General features: G+C 35.6%; 1 long non-coding RNA gene across 1 annotated transcript; it reads left to right on the top strand.

Annotated features, from left to right (window-relative positions):
* Window positions 1-226: 226 nt before the first annotated feature.
* LOC136309595 (uncharacterized) lies at window positions 227-4,315 on the top strand. The gene is made up of 3 exons (XR_010726310.1): window positions 227-441; window positions 995-1,092; window positions 4,058-4,315. It is a non-coding gene; the product is annotated as an uncharacterized lncRNA (long non-coding RNA).
* Window positions 4,316-4,575: the final 260 nt, after the last annotated feature.

Raw genomic sequence — 4,575 nt, 5'->3', positions numbered from 1 at the left:
CACAAACATGACCCATTGCCAAAATGTGAGCATTTCAACCGATTATCAAGAGGATGCCTAATCCCAGGGCAGCAGACAGCACTGGCTGCCTGCAGCCCCTCCATTCATCCCTTCCAATATCAACTTCCTGCTCCTCTGGAAAGAACACTGCCCCTTCCACTACCCCACAGTGCAGGATCAGAGGGAAAGTGTGGGGCTGCCAGAGGAGGGGAAAGAGGGAGAGAAAACTGTGTGAGTTCTCTCTATGCACTCAGGGAAAACTGCAAAGTACTTCAACAAAAACTTTGAGCAGGATTCAAAGATAGAAAAGCAATATGTCTTACCAGAATCCTAAACATTTTAAATGAAAGTTGCCTTACTTTTATTTTCCTCTTTCTTTCTTTCTTTTTAAATTATAGCCCTGCAATTTACTGGAGCTGAAGACCCTTTCTTCTTGACAAGGTAAGGTGGCTTTTTGTGTAGTGGGGTAGAGTGTTGTTAGAATAAGAAACTAGAAGCTGAATTCTTGGGCTCTGTTCCTAGTTCTGACTGTTGTGATGGCAAAGCACTATGTCTGGGAGCCTATAAATATATGCCATAAATGTGTCAGCTCTACTTATACTCTATAGGAATGCTGCTATCTCTTGGCAGAATAATATCACCATCGTTACAGTGCATATAAGCCAGTTGTAGTTTCTAAAATTAAAAGAAAAAAAAATAGTTGGGAGGAACATCCCTTGAATGGCAGAAATTATGTTTACTCTGGGACTAATTGGTTAGAAAATATAAAAAAGACCTATGACTACTAATAAATGACTTGATAAGTACTTTATGTTTTAATAAGTTCCATGTTGCATTGTTAAGGGAAAAAATGAGTAAAAGTTTCTGTTTCACTAATAGCTATTATTTTATGAAGTAAAAATGACTAATGAGTGAAAAAATTGAATTTTTCTTTCATGTTTCTTGTCATTTTCATGAGGATTTTAATATTCTATGTGTACTCCTTTCCCTTGAGATTTGGGAATAGAAGAGGACCAGCTTATTTCAAATTGCTTCCTTATTCACATGAAGTAAAATATTCTCAGAAAAATTCTTCAGATCAATTGACTATTGGTATGTTTCTTTGAATATCTGTTTTTGTGTACCAATTTCATCTTCCTTTCTTTTTAACAAATACTATTTTATTGTGTACATAATAATATACACATCACATAAAATATGCACTGGCAAAGCAAGCACACATTGGGGCTTCTTTTTCAATCAGAAGACTGACAAATTAGGGCAGAAAGCTTGGGAAATAGCCCCACAAATGCAAAAGGCCACTCCTAAGATGTCTTACTCATTCTCATTTGCAAGAAATTCCTGATGGAATGTTCCCGAGTTTAGTCTAGCTTTAAATGATTCATGTATGTACCAGTTCTCCCAGAATTCTGCTCCACAGACTATCCCTCATGCTTGCTGGAATCACAAACAGCATTCTCTCCAACATATAAATTGAAAATCAGCAATATTTTAAATTATCCTAATAAATTTCCTTCATGGTATGGCCTGAAACATAATTTTCAAGCATAACTAAAACATTTACTTTATGGAATTTCTTCCACATCAAACAATTACCTGATGCTATTTTTAATAAATGTCACACTATAAATATGGTATACATTTTAAATGCTAAAAAGAATTAGATTTAAGAGGCATAAACTATGTTGGGCATTTCTGTTTATAATTCTAATTCCTTTAGTGTAAAATGTTCTGTTCCTGATACTTTTCTTTTTCTTTTTTTTTTAAGATTTTATTTATTCATTATAGAGAGGGGAGAGAGAGAGAGAGAGAGAGAGAGAGAGAGAAGGGGGGGAGGAGCAGAAAGCATCAACTCCCATATGTGCCTTGACCAGGCAAGCCCAGGGTTTTGAACCGCGACCTCAGCGTTTCCAGGTTGACACTTTATCCACTGTGCCACCACAGGTCAGGCTGTTCCTGATACTTTTCTATACTGCATTCAGCAAACAGTTTGAAAAATAAATTTCAATGAGTCTTTTTGTATTTATATTTTTTTCTTTACTTTTAATATCTTCTTATTTATTTTAGAACTGAGAGATATTGCCAGAGTCCAAGACACAGCCTTTCATTTTAAAGGAATTTTCTTTTCTCACAAATCTGCTATCATCGTAATCCTAAAAGTACAAAAGACAGCTAAATTATCTATTCTCCTTTCTGACCACGAAAACTTCCAAACCTTAACTTTGATTTAGATTAAACAGTACCCCAGCCAAAGATTTCAAGAGGAGTCTTTGGAAGGTTGGTACCGGGTGTCAAGAGCAGCTGCTTCCTGAAGTTTAAAGGGCAGGGCAGGGCTGAAGTGTATCTTAAGGTTGTTACAAAGAGCAGTAAATAACGATTATAAAATGTTTGGCAAACTCTTTGAATGCGACACATAAATGCTCTATAATAAAAGAATCTTCAAGGAAAGTAAAAAGGGACCCTGTGCCGGTGGAGGCGTTGGCCTTCAGGTGAGTAACAACCAGGATTAGTGGAAAACTCACAGCTCCTCCAAGAGAAGTATTATGCCATCTCGCCAAACTTGTCACTTCCAAATATGGGAAAGTTAGTCTTCATTTCCTCTTCCAAAGCTTGACTTTAGATTGAGGACTGTGGTGCAAATTCTTGCTCCCTGACACCATCTGAGTGAATCATGGCCATAGAAATTACAGGAGTTAAGAAAGTGATTGTCTCTTTTGTCACATTAGGACTGGAGGCGTTTACCAGAATACTGTCTGGTTCTCAAGCCACACACCATATCTCTTTTCATTGCAGTCTCTTTCTCCATCTATTCATTTCTTGTTAATTTCATGTTCACTGACATTTTCCTGGTTTCAACATAAACCCATTCTACTAAATCTCATGAAATAACTATCATTCTCAAACCCACCGTTAGCACTCTTACGCCTTAGTATTTTATCTGAAAAACATTTCTTTTAATCAATAAAGTTAATCACTCATTCCTCTCAAAATAACTGCACTTAATAATATGCAGCCAACTTTTAGAATGATTTTAGCTTATGTTCTAGTTGTCATCTCATTGGTAAGTTATTTAAAAAGACATTGTTTCTACATTTTTACATCAATTTCCATAAAATTTGAATATAATTTATCCTGCGATGTACTGTACATGTTAGTGATAATATCCGTAAAATTTACATAGTCTATCCATCTATATCCCTAATGATGTTTAAAACCTGTGTCCCCTCTTTTAATTTATAAAATTGTTCCATAAACTCTGTTTATTCAGTATTTGAAGCATCTTTACTAACTGCCCCCTTATTTGCGTCAGTCTGCAATTAAGTTTCTCATGGAGGGACTAAGAGGCAAAAGGGGAGAGAATTGGGGGATAGGTTGGGTATGTGGTTCCCTTAAGACAGACATTTTTATCTGCTGGGGGCATGTTTCAAATTCATGCACACACCAAGAGATTTTTATATACTTGTTCTTTTGACTTATTTATTCATTCAACTAATATTTAGTTAGCATCTTTTATAGTCCAGCTTTTGCCTTCAGTTCAGAGAAAAATTGTCATAAATGGCATCTGCTGCACATAAAATCATGAGGAAACCCCATGAGATGGAGCCCATAAGTATCACTTAGTTTTTTTTAAATGTTTTGCAGCCAAACTTTCAACCATTCTGAAATTTATTTTCTTAAAAGAAAAAAAAATTCTTCTTGAGAGATCTTGAATACGTCATTTAAAATTTCTGGGTTTTGGTTTGTTTGTTTTTACCTATATAATCAAGAAGTTTACTTGTGAGAAAGAATTCAAATATGAACTACATAGCATTTTATCTGTCAAATGTTTTCTGTAGAAGGCTAACCACTCTGTGTCACTGTCCTTAAATATAGCTAAATCACTATCATGATAAAAAATGTACAAAGATGGCAAAAGTGGTAAAACACCTTATGCTTAACTCACAATTTTGGCAGAGTTGAGTCTGCTGTCTCCTCATGGGTCCTCTCACAGTTACATTTCCACATATGTAGAAGTGTTCTGGGCACTGATCTAGTCTCTTATCTTTTATTTGCACAGTGAAATGATGAACAGTATTTCAATCGGCTTTATAACAACTGAAAAGGCTAAAACTATTGATTACTGGGAAGAATTTACAGACATGGAATCCCTCATTCAAGCTGGAGAGAATATACCTCTTGCAGCCACTTTGGACAACAATTTGACAATATCTTGGACAAATGAAAATATGCATCACCAATGTGAAATTCCATCTCCAAGGAAGCACATGCACAGGGAAGCATGTCCCAGGTTGTTTACTGTGATATGGTTTAGAACAAAAATGTAATAGCCCAAATCTTTAATAAACCCTTGGAGGGAATTGTTTAAATAAAATGTGATTTGTACACCAAATGCCAGTTAAAAATTAATGAACTAAATGTGTGTGGGTTTCATCTGTGCAATGATCTTTGTAGAGAAAGTTCAAGTGTCAGGATGACCCATAAAATATGACACTGAAACACATGTAAAGCAATACTGTATATACTGTTTATGGCTCTCAATATGAAGGACTCTCACCAGACTCAACCTGGTTGTTT

The sequence above is a fragment of the Saccopteryx bilineata genome, chromosome 6 (genome assembly GCF_036850765.1).
Source record: "Saccopteryx bilineata isolate mSacBil1 chromosome 6, mSacBil1_pri_phased_curated, whole genome shotgun sequence".
Lineage (NCBI taxonomy): Eukaryota > Metazoa > Chordata > Mammalia > Chiroptera > Emballonuridae > Saccopteryx > Saccopteryx bilineata.
Note: the sequence above shows the minus strand (reverse complement) of the source record. Positions and strands in the feature narration are given on the sequence as shown.